We start from the raw sequence: 27633 nt of genomic DNA, 5'->3' as shown, positions 1-27633 counted from the left end.
TCTCCACATCCTCTCCAACACATGTTGTTTCCTGTCTTGTTAATTATAGCCATTCTGACGGGCGTGAGGTGATATCTCATTGTAGTTTTGATTTGCATTTCCCTGATAGTTAGTGATTTTGAACATCTTTTCATGTGTCTGTTGGCCATCTGTATATCTTCTTTGGAGAAATGTCTGTTCAGGTCTTTTGCCCATTTTTTAATTGGGTTGTTAGCTTTTTTGTTGTTGAGATGCATGAGTTCTTTATATATTTTGGAGATTAAGCCCTTATCAGATGTATGATTTGCAAATATCTTCTCCCAATTGTTAGGTTGTCTTTTTGTTTTGTTGATGGTTTCCTTTGCTGTGCAGAAGCTTTTTAGTTTGATGTAGTCCCATTTGTTTATTTTTTCTATTGTTTCTCTTGCCCGGTCAGACGTGGTGTTTGAAAAGATGTTGCTAAGACCGATGTCAAAGAGCGTACTGCCTATGTTTTCTTCTAGAAGTTTCATAGTTTCAGGTCTTACATTCAAGTCTTTAATCCATTTGGAGTTAATTTTTGTGTATGGTGTAAGGTAAGGGTCTACTTTCATTTTTTTGCATGTGGCTATCCAGTTTTCCCAACACCATTTGTTGAAGAGACTTTGTTTTCCCCATTGTATGTTCTTGGCTCCTTTGTCAAAGATTAGCTGTCCATAGATGTGTATTAAATGTTCACCATTTAAAACTTTGGATTAAAAACTTAATTGTGAACACACTCTGCAGGACATTATATCAGGCAGTTACATGCATGGTATTTATTCATGGACTATAAATTCATGTGCATTGTATTATAAATGACTTAATGGATTTTTCAAGTAGAAACTTAAAATCACCATAATAAAAAATTAAGTTTGTTTTAAACTAGAAAGGAGATGGTTTTTAAATTAGCCATTTGCTTGGGTCATGAAACCATAATTTTGAAAGCCTTATCTTGAGCAGTACTCTCTGCTTTTGTCAAGAAGAGAGTGGGAAGATTATACCGATGTAATTGCAAAGGGGTCCGGATGTTATATATTTCTCTTAGCTGTCAGGTTTCCATAGAAACAGTGACTGAGAAAAATGAATGTTAGTTTTTGCTCCTTTCTCTTGCCAGTCTTCACGTAACGTACATCTGTGTATAAATATATGTGATTATATATATGTACACATATATACACACACATGATATAAGAATGTGTATATGAAGACAATGTCAATTTATTTATTGTTAATAAAATCAATTTACTATTGTTAACACACTGAAATTCAAATCTTGTATACAGGCATGTGTTGAGAAAGACCACTAAAAGCCCCAAGGCAAAACAAGGACCTTTTTACTAAACTTTATGTTATTCATTTTTTTTCATTAAACTGATAAATATAGATATGGACTGCATAAAATTATAGATAATTGTTTTCAATTTAACTACGTGTAAATGTAATATGAAATTTCACTTTATTTAATCAAAAGTCTATGTATTTCATTGGTAAGTTAATATTAGATTGTTTAATAGTAATGACTTTTAAACTTCATTGCTGTGCAATGTTATTGTTTGAATAGAAGGTGCATAATTTAAACTTTTCATTATTAAAATATTTCTAGGCCATAATTTGGCATATTTAAAGGCACGTGACATTTTAAATCTGGAAATTCCTAAAAGAATATGATGAATATTGTCAGTTCATGCAGAAGAAAATTCTGTCACTTAAATAGGCACATAATACAAAAGCAGTATTGTATTTCTTTGGATATTTTTCAAATGCTAGATTTCAATGGAAAATTACTGCATGTTTTCTACCAATTTTTCTTAAAGTTTGATTTAAGGTGAAAGTGTCAACTTCCTCTAGAGAATAATACATTTAACATTGTCTTGGATTATGGAAGCATTGTAGAAATAATTTGAGCTTTTGTGAAAAGCGAAATTAGGAAGGTTTCAAGCTGAGTGTCTTAGGTACTCTGTTAAGTTCCTTCTCTTAAGTACTAAACTGTAGGATAGGAGAGCAATGTAAATGAGAGGTCCTTTCTAGCAAATGTGGGGTTGTGATAACATATGGTTACCCTTCATAGGACAGTTTAGATTTGCATATCCCTACAGTTATTGGATGTTTCCTTTTCAATTAACTTAATTAATGATATTCATGTTATAAATTGTTACTATTCACTGGGCACTTACTATGTACCAGCACCATGTTACATACTTCACATTTTTCATTTCGTTAAAACCTTATAATTCTACAAAGCAAGTACTATTATTTTTATGACTTCACAGATGGTCTAGAAATCAAACCCAGACATTCTCACCCTGGAGCTTGTCTCTTAATTAATATACATACCACCTAATGATAAAAATGGTTTTATTAACTCATAGTATTTCTACTCATTTAGGCACATTGATTATCTCTAGTTTAATCAATACAGTCTGTGGAAAGCATCAGGTTCTTTCCACCAACTCAACTGAACCTTCTACCCAGAGTTATTTATTTTGTGTATAATATTCCACATCTATTCATTAATTGTTAATTTTAATTAATTAATGCAGCAAATTATCATGGACATTTATTTTGTGCAGGGAAACATTCAGAAACACACACACAATTTTTTTATTTTGTCACAGTCTATACTTCATCTTAGGTTTTCTTTATATCTTGGTTGACTTTTTGAAATTTGCATAGAGTAAAATGCATTCTTTGTGGTGTACAGTTCTACGAGTTTTGAAAAATGCATAGAGTTGTGAATCCACTAGCATAGTACCATGTAGAACAGTTCCATCACCTCAAAAATTTCTTACTGCTGCCCCTTGGCAATCAACTCTTTCTTGCAACACCAACTATGATTACTATGATCTATTTTCCATCTCTGTAGTACTACCTTTTCAAGAATGTCATATAAATGAAAAATTATAATATGTGACCTTTGGATCTAGAGTCTTTCTGGCAAAATGAATTGAAGATTCATCTATGTTGTGGTGTGAATCAATAATTTTTTTCCATTTTATTGTTGAGTAGTATTCCATGCTATGGGTATGCCACAGTTTGTTTATTCACTTGAAGGACATCTGGGTTGATTTTAGTTTATAGTGACTATAAATAAAGCTGCAATAAACATTCACATACAGGTGTTTCTACAAATATACATTTTTATTTTCTTTGGGTAAAACCAAGAGTGGCACTTCTTGGTCATATAGATACGTGTATATTTAAATTAATAAGAAACTACGAAAATGTTTTCTGAAGTGACTGAGTCATTTTGCATTCCAATTGCTTTTCATCCTCACAAAAATTTAGTATCATGAAGCTTTTTTTTTCTCTCCATCTCCATTCTAATAGTTATGTGTTGGTATCTCATGGTGGATTTAATTTGAATTTCCTTTATTTTTTCAAGGTAAATATCTTATTTATTTGTTTATTTAGATACACTCATTTTCCGTTTGTATATCTTGTTTGGTAAATTTTTTTCCCCAAACTTTTGCCAATTTTTAATTGGGTTGTGTGTTTTCTTATAGGCAAGTTGTTAGTTATTGGTATATTCTGGATATAATTTCTTTTCATATAGGTGACTTTCAAATATTTTATTCCAGTTATGACTTGCCTTTTCATTCTCTAAACAGTAACTATTGCAGAGTAATGTTAATTTAAATAAATTTAAATTAGATTAATTTAATATAGAGTAATTTAAATAATTATTAATAATTAATAATTAGTAACTAATAAATAATTGGTAATACAGAGTAATTTAAATAAAGTCCAATTACTAATATTTTTTTTTATGGATCATGATTTTGGTGTCATATGTGAAAACACTTTGCCAAATGCAAAGTCACACAGACTTTCTGCTATGTTTTCCTCTGGAAATTTTATAGTTTTACATTAAGTCAAGATCAATTTTTGGTTAATTTTTAATAAAGTTTGAGTATATACTAAGATTCATTGATTTTTTAAATGGATGTCCAATTTTTCCCATATTATTTTTTTGAAAACATTATACTGTCTACATAGAATTGCCTTTGTATATTTGTAAAATCGATTGATAATGTTTGTATGGGTCTATTTCTTGCTCTGTATTATTTTACAGTAAACAATATGTCATATTTGTATGGAACTATTTCTTGCTATCTGTTATTTTGCAGTAAACTATGTGTCATTCATTTTTTCACCAATAATACATTGTCTTGATTATTATAGCTTTACAGAAAGTTTCAGAATCAGACAATGTGAATTTTCCAAATTTAGTCTTCTTTTCAGAATTATTTTTGCTCTTTTAGATTCAGCTTGTGACTATATACAAAAATCTTGCTAATGTGTTGATTGGGATTATATTACATCTATAAATCAAATTGGGAAGATTGGCATCGTAATAATATTGAGTCTTCCAATCCAAGAACATGGTACATTTCTCCATTTATTTAGGTCTTCTTTGACATCTTTCATCAGTGATTTGTAGTTTTTAGCATATTGACCTTGCACATATTGTGTTAGGTTTATGTTTAAGCATGTCTTTTTTTGGGGTGTGTGTGTTATTGAACATAGTATTTTTTTAAATTTAAAATTCAAACTATTCATAGTTACTATATAGGAATATGGTTGATTTTGTATATTGGCCTTATATTCTATAGTCTTGTTAAACTCCTTCATTGAATTTAAGAGACTAGATTCTTTGGGACTTTAAATGTAGACAGTCATATTGTCTGCAAATAGAAACAGTTTTACTTCTTCTTTTGGAATCTATATATTTTTAAATTCCTTTCCCTTGTCTTATTGCATTGGCTAGGGCTTCCAGTGTGATAATAAAAATGAATGGTGACAGTGGACATCCCTACCTCTTTCCTGGTCTTATGGAAAGGGCATTCCAATTATACGTACACTTCATTGTATTTGTGCGTGTTTGAAGCTCAATCTTTGGTCAAAATATCTATAGTTATTACTACCATTATTCAAGTATTTACAGATGTATTACTTGGCGGTTTAGGAAGTTGACATTTTTTTCCAGCTGTGTGAAGCTCAATCTAAACCATTATCTTTTCCAGGTTTTCACAGTCTTCTATTTAATTTCCTTGTTTTATGAGATGATCAAGAAAACAAAGTAATACTATGAAAATAAAGATGGAGTCAATGTTGATAGAAACAAAATGCTTGGCTGTTAGGGATTGGATTTTAAATTGTTGTTGTTCTTGGGAAAAAATAACTGGTGATTCATCTTAATTTCAAGTAATTCTGATATTTCAGGGTATGATTAAGAGGAAATAATGGATCTAGAAACATAATTGTTAAGCTGTTAAAGATATATGCAGAGAAAGTCTATTTCATTAAGTAAATGGTAGTAATGTAAACAGAAATTTCCAAGAACAAAATTTTTCACGATTATGAAATTTTACATGATAGATAATTTGGTTAGATAAGTTGTGTTTTGCTACATGACAACTGAATTTTTTCATGTGACTATATAATTCCCTTTTCATCAAGAGTGCCTGTGTAACATACAACTGATAACCTAGGCAGTCCAGACACTGAAGTAAAGTTTTCCACCTATGAGGATCATGTTTGCTAAATTATGGACTCAGTTTTCTACTTCAGGTTATCTAAAATACTGGAAAGCAAGACAAGTATACTATCAGATTATGAAAACTTAAAAAGAAAAGCATAGAAAAATATTAATCATGACAAATTCTTTTTTTAAAAAAGCAATGAAAACTTTATTTTTCTTCATTTTAATATTTTGTATCTCTACATTTTTAGAAAAAGCTACCTTAATACACAAAAATTTGTGATAACTTTGAATTTTTTTATGTTAGAACCAAAGAGTTTTTATTATTAATAGTAGTTTGGAACATTCTGATTCAAAATCATGTGTTTAAACATGCTGGATAGGAAATATGACTTCAGATAAAGTCATTTCAGATTCAACTTTCTTGAGATTTTGGTCCTTGTCAAAAAATTACATAAATTTAAAGTATTATTTTACTACATTTCTTAAAAGAATTATATATACTTTTTTTCTAAAAATAAACATGAGTAAAAGTTTCGTATTTGCTCTAAAACAAGGTAATACCTATAATCACAATCTACAGTCTATGAGGTGAAACTGCAAAACACACCAAAAGAGACCTTTTCCCTCTTAAAACTTTAGTCTTTAATCCACTGAATTAGCAAGCTATAGATGGAACAGAAACCTGGATGAAATACAGGTGACATCTGATCTTGGGTGTGCAATTCTCTAGATTTACTATTCCACTGATCAATTCAGCTGTATAATCTAACTTTGGTTTTCTTAATCTGTCCTGAAGACACAGTTTTCTCTCAGTCTGTGTGTCAAAATTTCTATACAATGCCCTAATTTTCTAGATCCTTTAAGATGTCAAAATGTCGTGATATACAAAGCTTTCAATTATCTTCCTCCCATTTACACAAAATTCAACCACTATAATGTGTCTGTGTAGTATACCATTTCTTCATGAAACAAGCCTCTCTCTCTCTCCTCTTTCCCCTCTTACCTTGTCTTTCCTTTCTTATTAACAGTAAGTGATTTCTGTCTGATATACCTTGATTGTGTGATTATAGATTATAACTCTTATTATGGTGTGTTTTTCTGTAATTGAGTGAACTTTCTATTTATACTTCATACATTTTTGCTCAAAATTCTTCATTTTAGAATGCTGAATGGTGAAGTGCTTTATCTACATTCTACATTAATGGATTTATAGAAATGATTTCCCTAGAATTGTTTAACGTGTTACAGCACGTTGCTTGAAGCTGTACAACTAATTCTTTTGTTTTCAATGGGAATTATTTGCTATCGGATTAAACAGGGTTATTAAAGATTTCCATATAAACCTTCCTGTTGCTTACAGTTTACTATTATTTTTAATAACATGGTGGTAAGTATAACAAAATCTCTCACAAATTCCTTGGTATTGAAGAATGATAAATCATTGTTACTTGAAATAAAGGATGAAAATGCACTATAGATACAATCTTCTTCTCTCTGATGCCTTCTATGTCAACACAGTTCGGTATGAAGGAAAATATAAGTAACTCATGATTTAGTTAAATTCCACGGCCATTATTTCTTTTATAAAATGCTGTCATTTTAAGATAGTTAATGTTTGCTCATTTCCTTTCTTTGCTTAAAATAGTATTTAGTCATTGGTATTTTTAATCCTAAAAATCACTGAACATAAAATCATAAAATCACTGAACAGGAAAAATATAAGATATAGGAATACCTTAAATTCTTGTCATTTTAGGAGTTATTGATTGTGCTCCCCGCGGAAGAAAAGGTCAAAAATAAAATAATAGTAGCAGAAATTGTAGCCAATTGAAGACTAATGAAGAATAATGTATCAAGGGCTTAATGCACAAATATTATTAAAACTGTGGTCTTTTTTACCATTGAAATCAACTACAAGCAGTGTTAATTCGAGAGAATTTTTCAAAGTTAAGACCAGTCGTTGCCATTTCTAACAGATTGTTCAAATAATGAGTAATTGCTGCTTTATTTCCCATAGCCACTGGAAATTTCCTCCATTAGAAATAACTAATGGGATCTTTTCAGCTAATAAAAACCCGGGCAATAGGGCAGGAAGATCAAGTTTCAAGAGGCTGCTATTGCTATAAACAAGGTGTTTCTGCCATATGAATTCCCCAGACTGGATGTTGCTAATAGCCAAATTTCCAAATTCTTTCTGCACACTTAACTTCTCTCTGGACCTTTAAATGTTCCATCCAACCAAATTCCCAAATTCTTGCTTACCATTAAATTCTTAATACAAAAACATTATTTTGCCACTTCTTACAAGGTGTGGTGGTTAAAGACAAGTCTAGTTAGGATGCTCGGATTCAAACCTTGGTCCAGCCACTTACTTGGGCAAGTTGTCAATTTCCTGTGCCTCATTACTCTGTTAAAAATGTTACTGTCTTCAGAAGTCATGTAGGGGTTATTAAATGAGTTAATACACATGAAGCTCTTAAAAGAGTGGCACATCAGAAGCACTATAGAAGCATTCATTTTTATTAAATACATTTATTCTTATGAATCTCATATCCATATTTCACACTCACCTTTTATTTTGCACCCAATCTTCCTAGTACTCATTGTAAAATAAAGAAAATCGTCTATTTCTTCTAGCTTTTGAACAAAGCATTTCTCCATGCTTTGCTTTAACTGAAACCTATCTTTTCCTAGCTAACACAGCTTCCAATTTCTGTCCTGGAACTTCCAATTTCTGTCCCAGATAGGTTTAGTGAAATTAATCTAAATTAGAGAAGTCCAGGACCTACCATTCTGTTATAAAAATTTGAGTATGAATGTCTTAAGACTGGGTGTGGACTATCCAGTATGCTGTTATCTCTATCACTAGGTTTGACTCTGGTGTTAATGGAGGACTACAGAGTTCTGTGTAGCAGAACATCAGTGTGACACTCTTGTTTCCCCACCACCACTCAGTTATCCCAGGTAAGAGTCATTATTTGAGTGGTTTCCAGCAAGTTAGAGGCAGCATCCCTCTGAAAAGACCCTTTCTCCTTTGTGCTCTGTTCCCCCACGTGGATCTTCAGGAATGAGACATATGGATCTTTATCACTGGTATATTTTTCAGTTCATCCTTTCCTAATTCAACACAAGGATATTGGTGAGAAATTACAAAACAGCATATCCTACTTTCTTATTTTAAAAAAGTGTAGACTGTCTGTTATGCACAGTAAGTAGACATACTGGTAGATAGACCTACAGATTGAATGGCCTCATTTACCAACTTGAAGGAGGTATTAATTTATATCGCTTATATTCAAATCAGTATTTCAAGCCACTGTCTGTCTTGGTGAACAGGCAATCCAAGATTTCTATTTTGGGGTCTCCAAGAATTATTCAAGAATTCCGGATGCTTCCTAAATCCTTAGAGGCCTTGCTTCTCTTGTGCTTGTGTAGATATTTCAGAACTCAGAGGTACTCTTTCACTGAGATTGCAAACCTCATATGTGAGGACATATTTAGGGTCTTCTCTATGTTTTCGTTAGAAACAATGCTAGAATGAGCAGCCTTCTACATGTATATTTGTATGTTTATCCAATTATATTTTGGAATGAAATTTTAGAACCTCTATTACGGAAGCAAAGATCTAATAATTTTAAAACTTTGGCATGTATTTCCAAAGGGCTTTTAGATTTGTTATATATTTCACCCTTCTAAATGTTGTGTAAGAGACATAATTCATACCAACTCATCAACCGCATCTTAGAAGCATCTCACTCTTTTCAAACAAAGCATTTTTACATGCTTTAATTCACATATCAATCTTGTGAGACCAGAAATATTATTCCAATTTTACCAATAATAAAAATGAAGCTTATGAGACTTAACTACCACGATTAAGATCAAACAGATAATAATTGGTTGAAGTGCTAATTGAGTTTGAATAATATGGATTATAATTATTTGTTGATTCATTCTCTCATTCCATATGCATTTGTTGAGCACATATTATGCATCAGGCACTGTGCAGGGATCTGGGTATATGCCAATTAGCTGGAAGATAAGCTCTCTGCTACAACAGAGCTTACATTTTAGGAGGGAAGCAGACATTTAAAAAATAAATATTTACATATTTATTAATATTGAGATTGCGATAGGTACATATTGGAGGTCCCTTGTGCAATGAGAAAATATAATGGGGAGATTGTAATCTAATGAGGGCAGTCAGCATGGCACAAGGAGTATGACATGCGGAAGGAACTATGAGAAGGCCACTGTGGCCAGACCTTAGAGAGCAAGAGGCTGTATGGCGTGAGATAAAGCTGCAGAAGTAGTGGCCAGGCTGTGCAGAGCCCACTGGTCCAGCATTTCCCCAATTTTCAGTGGTGAACGACCAGTTGTGTTTTTTTTTTTACTTTTTGGCAGTCAAATATTTTTATAAAATAAAATAAACAAGAAATTACTAACAACATGAAATTTAAAAATAAGCAAATACATTAAAATACAAGCCCCAAATTTATTTTTAGTTTCATCAGACATAAAATTACTCTGTGAAAGGCTGTGAAAATGTCTGGATGCTTGCTCGGGTTTCTGTGCTGATCTCCCTGCAGAGCAGGGGCAGTCACAGGCACTGGGCTGCAGACGACAAATCAAGTAGCCTTGCTTTAGGCCACAGCTGTACCTAAGAGAACTAGGAAGCATGTGGGTAACACTATCAGGTGTGTGTTTTGAGATGATCAGTCTGGCTGCGGTGTGAACAGACGAGAGTCGGAGAAAGAATTTATTTTGGTGGATGAATTAGGAGGTCAGTTCATAGTGCAGAGAGTGGTGATGTTGTAGGCAGAATTTCTAAAATGGTCCCTCAAAGATATCCCACCCTAATCCCTAGAATCTGTTAATATGATGAGATATTGCACCCTTGATTATGTTATACATCATCTGCATGGTTGACTTTAAGTTAGGGAGATTATTCGAGTGGGCCTAATCTAATCACATGAGCCATTAAAAGCAGAGAGCTTTCTCCAGCTGGTTGCAAGAGGAGAAGTCAGAGAGATTCCAAGCAGAAGAAAGTCACTGCACCACTGCTAACTTGAAGTTGGAGGGGACCGTGTAATCAGGAATGTGGGTGACCTCCAGAAGCTGACAGCAATCCCCTACTGATAGCTAGCAAAGAATTGAGGACTTCAGTACTGTTATTACAAGCAGCTAAATTCTACCAATAATAGGAATTATCTCATGAGGAAACCCTGAGCCTCAAATGTCAATGCAGACAGCTGACATCTTGATTTCAGCCTGAGCAGAGAATCTAGCCACACTCTGTGGACTTTTGACCTACAGAACTGTGACCTAATAAGTGAGTGTTGTTGTAAGCTGTTAAGTCTGTGCTAACTTGTTACCCAGAAAAAGAAAACTAATACAGCCAGAATGGTGGCAGTGGAGATGTAGAGAAGAGGATGGATGGATTTTAGCAATATTTAGTAAGTAAAATGGATAGGAGATAGTGATGGATTTCACATAGAAGATGAGGAAAGGGGAAAAGTGTCAAAGATGACTCTTAAGCGTCTGACTTGTATAACTAGGTGGATCATGGTTCCATTTACTGAGATAGAACATGCTAGAAGAGGATCAATTTGGAGGGAAAAGGTCATGATTTAATTTTTAGGCCATATTTGTTTTGAAGTGACTGTGATTCATCTGAGAAGAGCTGTCAAGCAAGCAGTTGTATTTATAGACCCAGAACTCCACAAGAAATATGGACTTGGAGTATAAATGTGGGAATTATCTGTGTAGAGGGGGTGATCAGAGCCCTGGGTGAGGCTAATACAGAGTAAGTAGGAAGTGCACCTAGGACAGAACATCAAGATTTAAAAGCTCAGGAGAGAAGGATATGCATGCAAAGTTGGGACAGCCTGAGAGGTGAGAGGAAAGCCAGGGGAGAGTTAGCTCAACAAACTTATATTAGTTTCCTACTGCTGTTGAACACACTGAGTGGTTTAAAACAACACAAATTTATTATCACAGTTCTGTTAGTCAGAAATCTGGCACAGATCTCACTGGGCTAAGATCAAGGCATTGATAGGGGTACACTTCTTTATGGAGAATCTAGAGGAGATCTGTTCCCTTGCCTTTTCCAGCTATTAGAGGTTGCCTGCATTTCTTGGCTCAAAGCCCCTTCCTCAATCTTCAAAGCCAGCAACATCAAGCCAAGTCCTTCTAAGACTGCCATCTCTCTGGTTGCCTCACTTCTGCCTTCTTGTTCCACTTTTAAGAACCCTTGTAATTACATTGGGCCCTCCTGGATAACCCAGGATAATCTCCCTATTTTAAAGTCATCTGATTAATCAAGTTAATTCCATCTGTTATCTTAATTCCCCTTTGCCATGTAACATAACATATTCACAGGTCCCGAGTATTAGAACGTGGTTGTCTTTGGGGCCCATTTTTCTGCCTAGCCTACCACAGAAGTTAAAGATTTATCCACAGGACGTGTAATATGATGATCTTGGAGAGAGCCGGTTAGATGAATGCTAGAGGTGGAAGTAATAGTTCAGTAGGTGTGGAGTGAAGTGGGAGGTGAGAAATGGAGTGACTATGAAAAAACTTGTCATGTTCAAGTGTGAGTGGTAAAAAGAAGAAGAGTGTGGCTGTGCGTGATTTGGGATCTAGAAAGAGTTATTTTATGGGAAATCGTGAAAATGTCTAATAATCAATGTGAAGTACCCAATTGAAAGAAGGTGTCTGATACTTGTTAACTTAAGGTTCTGAGAGCACAGGTAGGGGGCTACGCTTAACCCTGCATTTGCCTCTATTATAAACAGTAGAAAAGAGGGTGGGACGGATACACACGTAGATCCATTTATATGTTTATTAGCATAAATCTGAAAGGTTCACATTTTATGTCCTCTTTTCCCACTGTAAATGCCAACCAGAAAAGGAGAATTGAGTTTGCAAACTAGAGACACAATCATTCAAAATAAACATAGCATATAGCAATCATGTTTTCTCCAATGTATGGAAAGTTCTGCCTGCTAAGTGAAAACATCCACCGCACACTGCACATAAACGAGATGACTCCCAGGTGTGGCCATGTTTTGTGTCCCATAAAGTTTTATGGTATACTTTATACTATTGGGGAAACATAAACCATTTCCCACTAGTGTTATCATCTTAAAACACTTTGGATTTTTGACTGAATAACTGACTGAACAACAGTCTGTTAGATGAATGATGTAACCGAATGATTTTTAACGGAGTCTCAGAAGATTCTGAGAAAAAGAAAACCTGCTGTTAGTGGAAAGAAACATGGAGGTGGAATGAACAAATGCATATTTCTACATCTTGGGGCCAATTCAATGCTAAACTAGAGGTCAAAGCACCCATTAAGCCCCAAAGTCCAAGGCAATCAGTGAATCTGTTCTTTTATGTTAATGAAGTCTAAGGCAGCAAGAACTGGGTGGTAGCCCTTTGTGCCTTACAAATAGGATAGGTGTTCTAAGCATACCAATTAGAGGAGACACTGCTCAGCAGTGGACCCTGGTCGGGGTTGTCATATAAAATACAGGACTTCTAGTTAACTTTGAACTTCAGATAAAGAACAAATAATTTTTTAGCATAAGTGTGTCCCAGATAGTGCAAGGAACTCACTTACACTAAAATTGTTTTTGTTGTTTATCTGAAATTCAAATTCAAATTTAACTGGGCATCCTCTATTTCTATTTGCTAAATCTGGCAGCCATAACTCTAGTGAAAATCCAGATATCTTCTATGTGTCTAGAATAAACATATATTGTAGAAAGACAAATCTGGATTCATGGGCTGAAAAATAATATTTGAATCACTTTCAGACTTGAGAGCTTGGACCATATCATTTGAAATCCAAAATACTAATGTTTCTAGGATATTTCACTGGTTTATGGGGACAATCAACAGTATGTTTGCAATTACAATAAGGTTAAAACAGTTATTCTGAGAAAACACTTTGGTTGCTATATGTATTTGGGCTATAGTTTCCTTGAGGTCTTCCCTGATAAGATTTCAGGACTAATTTTCCATGGGTGTTTTTTGTTATGGTATAATACGTAATACTGTAGAGAGATAGGTTATATATTTTGTTTTTTCAGCAATCCATCAATTAACTGGCCAAATAAAACTAGATTTACTATAACTTGAATCTTTTCAGAAGAGGCTACTTTTCCAGTTCTATTTAGAAACCAGTAGCAACTTAGGAGAGTAAATACCAAGCGTTATGATCAGCTTGGATGTCGATTCCTTGCAATCTACCTTCTGAGCACTTATTCACTTATTCAACAAATATTACTGAATGACTAGATTGAAAGAAGAAGTGAAGATAAAACAGTGAACAAAGTAGACAAGATACTGTTTTGGAGGGACTACTACTACACTGTGTTAGAGAAACGTCAACATGAGGAACATGTCAATAAAGAAAGGCAACACAGAGAAATGAAATAGGTTGATGTGGTGGAGGCACACCATGGCAGGCCACTTTAGATTTGGTGGTCAGTGATGCTGGTCTGAGGGGATGGCATTTAAACTGAGATTCTGGATTATATGTTGCAAAGGCCAGCTGGAAATTGTTTGGTGAGGTTAAAATACAGAGAGGAGGCCCATGTGGCTGGAGCAGAGTGGCGAGCTTGGTAGAAGATGAAGGGAGAGACGTCGGCTGACAAGACCATGCAGGGCTGTTTAAGACAGAGGGAGGAACTTGGTCTTATTCTTTCTTTACTGGGAAGACTTTGGGGTGCTTTAAGCAAGAGAATAACATGACAGTGCTGAATTGTAAGAAAACAAAATGAAAATCTTGAGTTTTTTTGTGTAAATCATCATGACTTCTTCCTAAATACTCTCTGTGTCAAATAAAGTGATTCTGATCTGCCAATATGGTGAAATATAAAAAAATACCAAAACACTATTAATAGATGTAACTATTAAGTAAGAGAAAAGAGAAAAATGTACAAAAAAGTTACAATGACATCAATTATCATGATACTGTGAATGAAATAAACGTTCTTATTAAAAATAATGCTCTCATGTTAGTTAAAAACAAAGAAATCCAATAAAATGATTATAGATGTTGACTTATAAAGAGATATACATAGATGTTGCTATTGAGCTTTTATAACAAGAAATTTCTGTTTCTAATTTATGGTTTAAATAAATAAGACTATTATATATTAGGTCTAACTTTTTGAATTTTAATATAAAAATAATGATTTTCAGACATCCTATAAAATTAAAATACTAATTCCCAGGTCCTAACAGATGTGAACTAGACTTAATGTGGTGATCATTTCACAATGTACACAAGTATGGAATTATTATGTTGCACACCTAAAACTAATATAATATTATATGTCAATTATACCACAATAAAAATAAAAATGCTAATTCCCTCATACTTGAAAAAGATAAACTTTTTTCCATAGTCAACTTGGAAAATATTTGAATGTTCAACCTATGGACTGATATCTAATGATCAACATTTCATTCCTAAAGGAGAAAATTATTATATTGGTAATGAGGAAGTGAAAATAGAAATTTAGAGGGAAAAATCTATGTATATAACCCAACTGGTTACACAGACTTGAAAGCCTGAAATATACCTGAGTCTACCAGGATACTGAAAGCCAATGACCACAGTGAGAAGTGCTGACTTAAACAGGAGTGACTTCACCCTCCACCTCCCTCCACCTCCAAGGTTCTGCGGATTCAGGTGTGTGTGTGTGTGTGTGGTGCAGGGAGGTGGGGGAAGCTGCGTCAAAACCACAAAGTGGGGGTTATTTCAAGTCCTATATTTTTCCTATAGTGAAATAATCACCCTATAATTTGTTGCTGATTGTACTCAGACAGCATTTTATAAATGGGAAAATTGAGATCCAGGGAGAAGGCATGAAATTTTAATGAACCAACATGGCAAAACTAAGTGTGGTTTTAGAAATGACTTGAGATTTTGGAGGAAGATTTTTGTGGGGACATTACACACCTCCTGCTTAAAATCATACATTCCAAGCCATACCCTAGAGAATGCCTATGGTATGAATTTAGAGTTCCATTTTATCACTGAGGGGAAACATTTTTATGCAGATTAGTTGAAGAGTTTATATAACAGACATTCTGCTCTTGGCAATTTTTGTCTAAATTTAATAAATTGAGGTAATAAATGATTGGCTGTCAATCTTGATATTCAAGTAAGAATGACCCTAAAATGGAAAACCAGTCATTGATTCTAACTTGCCCTACCTTACGATTACTAGTGTTTTAAGTTAGTCCTTTTTTTTTTTTAATTTTTTTTTATTGCAGTAACATTGGTTTATAATGTATAAATTTCAGGTGTACATCATTATACTTCTATTTCTGTGTAGATTACATCATGTTCACCACCCAAATACTAGTTACAACCCATCACCACACACATGTGCCAAATTATCCCTTTCACCCTCCTCCCTCCCCCCCTTCCCCTCTGATAACCACCAATCCAATCTCTGTCTCTATGTGTTTGTTTATTGTTGTTATTATCTACTACTTAATGAAGGAAATCATATGGTATTTGACCTTCTCCCTCTGACTTATTTCACTTTGCATAATACCCTCAATGTCCATCCATGTTGTCACAAATGGCTGGATTTAATCATTTCTTACGGCTGAGTAGTATTCCGTTGTGTATATATACCACATCTTCCTTATCCATTCGTCCCTTGATGGGCACTTAGGTTGCTTCCAAGTCTTGGCTATTGTGAATAACGCTACAATGAACACAAGGGTGCGTGTATGTTTACGCATTGGTGTTTTCAAGTTCTTTGGATAAATACCCAGCAGTGGAATAGCTGGATTTAAGTGAGTCCTTAACCTAAAATATATTCTACTTCAAAGTGAAAGCTTGTTCCTTTCATGCCACTTGAATGGCAGTTAACAGTCCTCAACGCTTCTCAGTGGGAAAAATTTCTAAAATAATTTAGAGAAATGTTCAGTCTTTCTCAACATTTGCTAAGTGAAATAGAAACAATGAACTGCAAATTTTGTTGAGTTCTTGATCATCTGGCAAATCAAGACAAAGCACAAAGGATATGTTAGTTGCTGAACAAGTGACAATTTATCTCATAAACAAAAAGCAGATTGTGGTCAGAGGACAAATCTTTTCCAATTACAATCACGTCTAAAAGGGTACCATAATTACAGCGCAGTGTTCCTCAATCAGACCGTATCATTGCTGAGGAAAGCAGGTTGCTTGTGAGACTCTAATGACTTTCGTATCAACTGTGAAGCAAGTCTTTCATCTCTGAAATTAAGGCTTTTGATATGCATGCAGTCAATAGCATTGAGATAACCAAATCAGGCCAAATATCCTGTTGTTGAAGCTAGAAAAGCTACAACAAATGCTGATCTTCTTTTGCCTCAACTTGTGCTTTTGAAAAAATATCCTATTCTAGAAATACACTCACTTAGATTTGAAGGTGTTGACAAAGTCAAGATATTATCCATTTTTTGACATATTGTATATTAAGTTAATTGAAGACAATGGTTGATTCCTTTATCTGAAGATCTTAGATAACTTCAATATATAATTTAAATATGCAACAGGATATATTCCTACTATTTTTATGGTGAAATGTTTAATATTTGGCAAGGTTGCTATATTTAATATTTTCCACTACGTGATAACTCATGCTTAGACACTTTGCTATTCAAATTAAATCTATTTTATTTATCCACTCACTACACGTGCCAGATACTGTGATGGGCATTTTCCATGTGTAATTTCTAATCCCCAACGTACCTCTGCAAGGTAAATTTTGTTATTCCCATTCTACACAGGAGGAAATCTAAGCTGAGAAAAACAAGTGGCTCCTTAAAGAGAAACATCAAGGATGTGGCACAGCTGACCTTCAAATAAAGAAGTATAGTGGGGAGGGTGGGGTGACTTTGAGCTAAGACTTGAAGGAGGAGAGAGGTGAGCCTTGAGGATATCTGGGGGAAGAATGCTCCAGACAAAAGCAAGGGGAATTTCAGAGGCTCTACCAGCAGAAGACTATCCCCTCTGCTCTAAGATCAGTAAGAAGGCCAGTGAGGCTACAGCCAAGTGAAGAAGGAGGAGGAGAGAAGGAGAAGAAGAAATAAGAGAGGTTACAGAGGGCTGTCCAGGTAATTGCACGAGGCCTTGTAGGCCACTTTAAGACCTGGGACTTTTCTTCTGAGTCAGTTGTGGAGGGTGGTGGTGGGGTGCATTGAAGGATGTTGAGTGGAGGAGTCATGTGATATTATCTGTTAAAATATCCCTCTGACTGCTGTGTTGAGGATAGATGTAGGGGTCCAAGGGTGAAAGCAAGGAGAACTTTTATATATAACTCTTTGGCAATATTCTGGTATACAGTTGATTGTAGGGTGGTAATGTGTGTGTGTGCAGGCAGAGAGGGAAATGAAAAGGGCCAGATTCTGGTTCTAGCTTGAAGATAAGTCTATCAGATTTGTAGATGGATTGCACATGGGGTGTGTGAGAGAGAAATTAATGATGACTTTAAGATGCTTGGCTTCAGAAATTGAAAAGATTGGCTTGCCATAAATGAGATGGAGAAAATTGCAGATGGAGCAAGTTTGGGAGGAGCAAGAGGACCTCCTTGGAGGGAAGATTTAAGTGCAGAATGCAGAAGAGAATGTTCTGTTGGCCATATGCTCTGTGGGTGTGCCGCTGGCAATGTACAGTGTTGGAAAAAAGCTGAACTTGAGTGTGACACACGTTTTGTTTTCCTTGTACTTCAGGAAAAGCAGTAAGTGAGAGCGACTATTAAATTACGTCATAGAACATGGAATATTTGTTACCGAGGACAGAGCAGAGTTTGGTAGCAATTTTTTTTTTGTATTTCTCTTCTTATGACTATTTTACAATAAATGATGCATGGATGCGTACCATTGGCATGCATTTTCCCTCCCCCACCAACCTTATATCTTATGAGAACAGCAATATTAATAACTGACAATGAGAAAAATATTTGTGCCTGGCAGCTTGCTTAGTCCCTTATATGCATTATGTCATTTAATCATAAGCACAGTCTTATGAATTCAGTACTGGTAATTTACTGACAAGGAAACCAAGGCTTAGAGAAGTTGTGTCACTTGTTACGGTTCACATGACCAATTGGCAGAACTAGGATCTGAACCAAAGTCTAAATCCAGACCGTAATCACAAAACACTAAACTTTCTCCAGTAAAAATTCAAAATCTACAGTCAATGATTTTCAGGAACCTACGTCTACATACTAATTAGGATGATATAAAGCTAGCAACCATAAATTCTGTCTTGGCTGCATGCATGATGATTTGGTTTTTAGAGAATTAGATGCTACCAGAAAATACATGAGCTTGAGGAATCAGTCCTTCATGGACAGCTTGACTAGAAATTGTCTATCTTCACTTCTTGGTGTGTGTTTGAGTATGTATGTTTTTTCTCCACTGCTAATGTTACAAAGTATTTCATTATCATACAAAGATTAAATTACAGAAAAAAATTATTTTTCAGTATTTCATAATTTAGAAGTCTATAATTTTCAAATTACTTAGTGATATTATTGTCATTATGACCTTGATACTTCCCATTCAATTTATACACAAACTTGCCAATGTCTACTATTGGACATTTTTGACCCAATTTCTTAATTTCAGGCAATATCACAATATTAGTTTGTGGGAATCACAGCTAACTTATGGATACAAGGAAAGGAAGAGATATTCCTTTGTCTTTTAATTTATGCTTAGAGAGCTATTACTCTATGGTAGAAATCACATATAATTTGACCAAGATGATATGTGAACTTAATCAATTCATAACGCCTTTCTTTTCATCTCTCACATTTGCAAAATGAGAATATAACAGCTTCAGTTCATCTAGCTGTGGTGACGATTAAGTGAGATTATATGGAGCATACTTATTAACAAAAATATTTTTTAACGTAAACAAGTAATACATGGCTACATTCTCATTGTACCAAACTAAAGCAATTTCTTCTAATACTTAATTAGGAAGAAACACACAGAAATTAGCCAAAATACCAAGACACAGATCCAAGAAAGAGTGGATCCAACCCAAGTGACTTATGAAGGGAAATCAATGCATAAAAAAATGTGTGTTTAGGAAAAAAAACTCAAACTATTCAGATTATTGCAGGAGTTTGAAGGATATACCCTTTGGGCATCAGTTAAGAAAACAGAAACTAATCTAGATATTGAAGACACAATAAAAATTAACATAGATGTTTCTGAAACCTCTGGAGAGGCTGGAGGAGCAATACTTCTAGGGCAGCTGTCAAAAGTCTCAGGAAATCAGCATGTTTTAAGGGTCACAGATCATCTCAGCTGCCTACAGTACTGAAGCTGGTATCCTCAAGGAATGCCCAGAAACCACAGAAAACCTCCAAGTCCACTACTGCCTGTCAACGTCTCAAGAGTGTAAAGCTTCTTCCCTTCCCTTTCCCACTTCTGCAGAAATACCAATCATCATGTAATTAAACCACAGACTGCTGGTGCAGAAATTTAGGAAAGATAGTTTCCAGACTTCCAGCCTCTGCAGAACAAGAGCAAATTTAACAGGGCAGAATGGTGCTGAGGCCCGGAGGGTATTCCCAGGGAAATGAAGAGAATAAATAGAAACATTGGAACACTGGAAAAAAAACCTAAGTTTGTAATAAGAGATAAACAAAGATAAATCCGTTTGAAGTTGACTGCAAGAATATTTTCTTTTGAGTGGGACAAGATTTGTGAAATGGCGATTGGGGGAAAGAAATGCATTTTTTACTAGGCTTTAGATTGACATTTAAAATAATATAGTTGTTATTATCTACTACTTAATGAAGGAAATCATACGGTATTTGGCCTTCTCCCTCTGACTTATTTCACTTTGCATAATACCCTCAATGTCCATCCATGTTGTCACAAATGGCTGGATTTCGTCGTTTCTTATGGCTGAGTAGTATTCCATTGTGTATATATACCACAGCTTCTTTATCCATTTGTCCCTTGATGGGCACTTAGGTTGCTTCCAAGTCTTGGCTATCATGAATAAGGCTGCAATGAACACAGGGGTGCATGTACCTTTGCAAATTGGTGTTTTCAAGTTCTTTGGATAAATACCCAACAGTGGAATAGCTGGATCATATGGTAGTTCTATCCTTGATTTTTTGAGGAATCTCCATACTGTTTTCCATAGTGGCTGCACCAGTTTGCACTCCCACCAGCAGTGTATGAGAGTTCCCTTCTCTCCACATCCTCTCCAACACATGTTGTTTCCTGTCTTGTTAATTATAGCCATTCTGACGGGCGTGAGGTGATATCTCATTGTAGTTTTGATTTGCATTTCCCTGATAGTTAGTGATTTTGAACATCTTTTCATGTGTCTGTTGGCCATCTGTATATCTTCTTTGGAGAAATGTCTGTTCAGGTCTTTTGCCCATTTTTTAATTGGGTTGGTAGTAGATAATAACAACCATAAACAAACACATAGGGACAGAGATTGGATTGGTGGTTACCAGAGGGGAAGGGGGGAGGGTGGAGGGTGAAAGGGATAATTCGGTACATGTGTGTGGTGATGGGTTGTAATTAGTATTTTGGTGGTGAACATGATGTAGTCCATGCAGAAATACAAGTACAATGATGTACACCTGAAATTTTTGCAATGTTATAAACCAAATTTACTGCAATAAACAAATAAGCTAAAAAAAAAAAATAATAATAATAATATAAACGCCATTTATTGTTTTTCAAATTTAAAATCAACTTAGAGAAAAATAACCTAAGATGGAGGTATTGGCAAAATTAGGATATAAATATTATGTTTTTGTGGGAGATAGTGAGGAATGTAAGGGGTGTTAAGGACAGGGGGAGGCAAGAGTGTACAATAGAATTATCATCTATGATTGGTAGACAATACATGGAGGTTTCAGTTTGTTGCTGCAGTGGAAGAGATGATCAATAGGGTAACTGAGAACACTTATGTAAGCAGTGGCATAGGTATGCTTCAAATTTTCGTCTACCCTGCAGGCATTCACTAGGAAATGTCTCAAGAATATAAATTTTAAAATATCTATTTAAGCAAATTATTTAGAACCTTGGAGGTAAATATAAGAATAAAACCAGATATTTGTGTCTGGGGAGCAGATAAGAAGCAGAACAGGGACTATTATTTTTTATTACAAGGCCCTAAGTTTCAATTCTTTTAAAAGAATATTAAAATATTATTTTGATTAGTAAAATAATTGGTAAACAATTCCAAACAATTCAAACAAAGCAAAAGTCTCCTTGAGTAATTTCTGTATTCCTGGCATGGTGTTAACAATTAGACATACACAGCTTAGCTAAGTATAATTCCTGCCATCACAATTTTAAGGTTTGGTAAGCTTAATATATGTGCTGATAAAAGTCACGATAAAATATGAAAAGTTCAACAAATGAGGTGTATATTTAAGAGTCGACAATTTTTATGTGTAATCTTAATATACATTTAATTATTTTAAATGTGGTTTTTAACAAAATGCACTGCTCCGTTGTGTTCATTCCAGGAGATAAATTGCAGTAATTAATTATTAGTTTACATAATATATAGTCCATAGGATCCTTGAAGAGAACTGAACAACAGAAGTTGGTTCTAAATAAAAATGTCTTATTCTAAGAGTCAGATTTTATTAAACTCCCCAAATTACTAGCATAAAATGAAAAACACAGAAAAAAATAACAATTATATCATAAAATTCTTATGTGGAGGTATGGGGAAGACTGATTTTTCAGGCTTTCTGCAGCTTCAGTTAAGACTAGAAGGGCTTCTGTTTATAATTGGCACTAGCACATTTATACAGTTAACAGACAGAACTTCAAATTTAGGATGTTAATTTTTTTATTTCACAAAATGAAAATAGCCTTCTCATTTTATTACGAAAAATAGATCATGCTCAGTCAAAAATGTAATTCAAACAATGCAGAAAAAAATATCATGAAGAAAGTAAAATCGCCACTATATCTACCACCCAGAGATAATATGCAACTTTTTGGTGAACATACATTTAGGCATTTCCTCATGCATTTATATTTATATAAAATCCATAAATGTATATAATTTTTGAAATTAAATGTGGTATCATATTCCACAAACTGTTTTAAAATATGCCTCGACAATCTGGTGTGGGCGTCATTCCGTATCACTAAATATTGATTTACATATTTTTCTGAGTTTTTTGGTAGAGTTTTTAATTGAAGCATAACACATAGAAAGGTATGCAACTCATAAATGTGCAGCTAGAGAAATTTTTACAAAGTGTACATGCTCATGTATACACCATTTAGGCTAAGATATAGAACATTACCAGCAACCTAGAAGCTTCCTAGTCATCACCACCTACTATGGCTATTAAAGATGTTGTTCCATTTTCTTCTGGCTTCCACAGTTCCCTGTGAGAGGTCAGCTGTAGTCTGACTTTTGCTCCTCAGTGAAAGTGTCTTCCCCTGTACCCCCATCAAACCCAGTTGCTTTCAAGATTTTTCTCTCTATATTGTGTTTTCAGGAGTTTTATTATGATACACCTAACTGTGTGTGTGTATCTTTTGACCAGTTGAGGAATACTTTTAGCCATTAGCTCTTCAAGCATTGTTTCTTCTCTGTTCTGTCTCTCATTTCTTCTGGGAATCTTATTACATCTATGTTAGAACTCTTCATCTAGATTCTTGTTGTTCTGTGTATTTCCCATTCTGTTTCATCATCTATCTGTTAGCATAGATTTTTTCTATTAATCTTTCTTCCACTTCACTGGTTTTCATTTCTGTTTGACCTAATCTGTGTTAAATCTACCTATTGGGTTCCTAATTTCAATTATTACATTTTTTTCAGCTTTAAAATTTCTATCTGATTGTTTAAAAAGTAAAACGTAATTTTATAATGACATTCTTCACCTTTTAATTAATATATTGAATATATTAATTATAATTATTTCAAAGTCAGTATTTGATCATTCAAATAAGTCAACTGTGGGTATTGTCTGATTGGGATTTTTTGGGGGGGGGTGTTCTATTTCTTAGACTGCTTTGTGATTTTTTATTTAAATGCTGGACATTGTTCATGAAAAATTGAAGAGACTCTGGATGATATCTTTTTTTTTCGGGAGCGGTTTACCCTATCCTCTGGAAAGTAGCTTGAGTACAAGCAGGTCACCATAATGCAATCAAGAATGGATCTGCCTTGAGGCTGGGTTGCAGTTTTTAAGTAAGGTTTAGTGTACATCTGGTTCATCCTATCTACTAGGAATGAAGTTTTCCAGGGGATCTAGCTGAGACCTAGAATGCTTACTAGGGACACGTTTTTGTGGGTCCTAACTTTAGTTTTTTTTTTTAAATTAGACCATATCACTTTAAAGTCTGTTTTTACGTCTGGCAGTTTTTTTGTTTATATTCCCAATTTCTCCTTCTGCTCATCTTAAGAATTTAGCAAATTCCATAAGGCTGAAAAACATAGTGTTGTTCTCCCTTCTCTGGGTCTCCCTCTTTCTAGGATTTGGTCTCTCAATCTGACCACATAGAGAACACCAAATACCGCTTTTATCCTCCTGATCCCCTTGGGATTTTCAAAAGCTTCAGTCTCTATTCTACTCTGCAGTTATGGCCTTCTGTTGTGTTTCTCAGTTTCTACACCAAGGATCTTCAAAATATGGAAAAAAAAGCTCATAGAATGTTAGTTCACCTCTCCGCTGATCTCTTTTCTCTAGGATTTTGGCTGCTTAAGTCTTTGTTGCTTCATCAGCTCTCCAATGACTTCAAAGAGATGTTATTTGTGTTTTACCTATACTTTTTTTCTTTTCTTTTTTTCTTTTAAACAGTTTTATTTATTTATTTATTTATTTATTTATTTATTTATTTGTGAGGATGATCAGCCCTGAGCTAATATCCATGCTAATCCTCCTCTTTTTGCTGAGGAAGACCGGCTCTGGGCTAACATCTGTTGCCAATCCTCCTCCTTTTTTTTTTTTTCCCCAAAGCCCCAGTAGATAGTTGTATGTCATAGTTGCACATCCTTCTAGTTGCTGTATGTGGGACGCGGCCTCAGCATGGCCGGAGAAGCGATGCATCTGTGCGCGCCTGGGATCCGAACCCCAGCCGCCCATAGCGGAGCGCATGCACTTAACCGCTAAGCCACGGGGCCGGCCCTACCTATACTTTCTGATTGCTCTTGGCAAAAGCATTTGTCAGCCACAATCTACTCCACCATGGTTGGTCATAGAAGTACAAAATTATTTTTAATGTCTTAATAGTTGCACATTGCATGAATTATGATAGATACAAAGTGATATAACTTTTTCCCATTGCTTTGATTTCTAGTCAGATAAAACAGCTTTTTATATATGTAGCGACTGTTTTCTATATTTTATTTATTGACATCCTTTGCCTATTTTTCTATTAGTCATTTTTTTTTAATTATGAGGTATTTTTATTTATTTATTTATTTATTTATTTTATTTTTTTAATTTTTTGTTTATTGCAGTAACATTGGTTTATAACATTGTAAAAATTTCAGGTGTACATCATTGTACTTCTATTTCTGCATAGATTACATCATGTTCACCACCCAAATACTAATTACAACCCATCACCACACACATGTACCGAATTATCCCTTTCACCCTCCTCCCTCCCCCCTTCCTCTCTGGTAACCACCAATCCAATCTCTGTCCCTATGTGTTTGTTTATTGTTGTTATTATCTACTACTTAATGAAGGAAATCATACGGTATTTGACCTTCTCCCTCTGACTTATTTCACTTTGCATTATACCCTCAATGTCCATCCATGTTGTCACAAATGGCTGGATTTCATCGTTTCTTATGGCTGAGTAGTATTCCATTGTGTATATATACCACATCTTCTTTATCCATTCGTCCCTTGATGGGTGCTTAGGTTGCTTCCAAGTCTTGGCTACTGTGAATAACGCTGCAATGAACACAGGCTACATCAAACTAAAAAGCTTCTGCACAGCAAAGGAAACCATCAACAAAACAAAAAGACAACCTAACAATTGGGAGAAGATATTTGCAAATCATACTTCTGATAAGGGCTTAATCTCCCAAATATATAAAGAACTCATGCATCTCACCAACAAAAAAACTACCAACCCAATTAAAAAATGGGCAAAAGACCTGAACAGACATTTCTCCAAAGAAGATATACAGATGGCCAACAGACACATGAAAAGATGTTCAAAATCACTAACTATCAGGGAAATGCAAATCAAAACTACAATGAGATATCACCTCACGCCCGTCAGAATGGCTATAATTAACAAGACCGGAAACAACATGTGTTGGAGAGGCTGTGGAGAGAAGGGAATTCTCATACACTGCTGGTGGGAGTGCAAACTGGTGCAGCCACTATGGAAAACAGTATGGAGATTCCTCAAAAAATCAAGGATAGAACTGCCGTATGATCCAGCTATTCCACTGTTGGGTATTTATCCAAGGAATATGAGGTATTTTTAAATTAAGGATATTAACCTTCTAAGTTTTATATATGTTAAAATCATTTTCCTAGTTTATTTTTCAGTCCAGCTGTGGCATTTTTCATGTATAATCACTAAAAATGTGTGTGGCCTCTATTTTTCCTCTTCCATATGGTTTTGCTGTCTATCATTCTTAGGAAAGTTATCTCTATCACCAAAGTTAGGATACTTATCTATATTTTATGAGTAATACTGTTTCATATTTTATATTCAAGTATTTGAGACACCTGGAATTATTTTTATGGATTCATGTAGGGCTTCGTAATTCATTTTTTTCTATTTCTTATAAAAATGACTAGCCAGTCATTTCACAACTACTTAACAAATCATTCTTTCACATTTTTTTATTATTTTATTTTATTATTTTTTAAAATTTTTGCTTATTGCAGTAACATTGGTTTATAACATTGTATAAATTTCAGGTGTACATCATTGTACTTCTATTTCTGCATAGATTACATCATGTTCACCACTCCACATTTATTTTTAATATCAACATTTTCTTATAATAAAATATATTAATATATGTTAAATTCCTATATAACTTTAAATAGATTTTGACTTTCTATCTTATTTTATTTATCTCTACAATCTTGTTTTATGTGTCTTTTAAATGTATTTTGATATCTGAAAAGGTGTGTCTTCCTTCTTATTCATTTCTCAGAATATTCCTGGACATATTTGTATGCTTATCTTCCCAAATTAGTTTAATTTATTTTTTATATTTAAAAAGAATTCTCTAGAAATGTTATTGGGATTAGATTGTATTCAAATATTTAGTCTTCTTATTTGGTAGAAATTACTGCTTGGGGAAAAGTACATTAATCAGTTGTCTTGCACATTACTTCATTATCCTTCTAGATTTCAAAAAATCAACTTTATGACCTTGTTTACTATGAGCCACTATGAATTATGAATCCAATTTCTGAAATCATGCTGAAATAATCAACTCTCCAAGCATAGCCAAACAGATCAGTCAGATTTTATTTTTATCTTATGGAATGTTAGGCTGTAGATTAAGAAACTCTAAATAATGTTGATAATAATAAAAAAACATAGTAATAATGACAAATGTAATTATATAGTGTTTTAAAAGCACAGGACTTGTAGTGAGACTGTTTGATCTCAGACCTTACCTCCACTGTACCATCACTAACAGTCTGGCATTGGGAAAATTACTTATTGTTCTGTGTGTCAGTTAACACATCTATAAAATAAAGTTATTATTATTATTACTTTTTTTTTTTTGAGGAAGATCAGCCCTGAACTAACATCCGTGTTAATCCTCCTCTTTTTGCTGAGGAAGACCAGCTCTGAGCTAACATCTGTTGTTAATCCTCCTTTTTTTCCCCAAAGCCCCAGTGGATAGTTGTATGTCATAGTTGCACATCTTTCTAGTTGCTGTATGTGGGATGCGGCCTCAGCATGGCTGGAGAAGCGGTGCGTCAGTGTGCGCCCAGGATCCGAACCCGTGCCACCAGTGGCAGAGCGCGCGCACTTAACCGCTAAGTCACGGGGCCGGCCCTAAAGTTATTATTATTAAATGGAATGGTACAGGTTGGTGTTAGTTGTTGTTGCTGTTCTTATCATTATTATCAATATTACTATTGTTATTAGTTATTGAGCATTGATCAGAT

This window comes from Ceratotherium simum, chromosome 37, assembly GCF_057802395.1.
Source record: "Ceratotherium simum simum isolate JZ-2026a chromosome 37, ASM5780239v1, whole genome shotgun sequence".
Taxonomy (NCBI): domain Eukaryota; kingdom Metazoa; phylum Chordata; class Mammalia; order Perissodactyla; family Rhinocerotidae; genus Ceratotherium; species Ceratotherium simum.
This window is presented reverse-complemented; position numbering follows the sequence as displayed.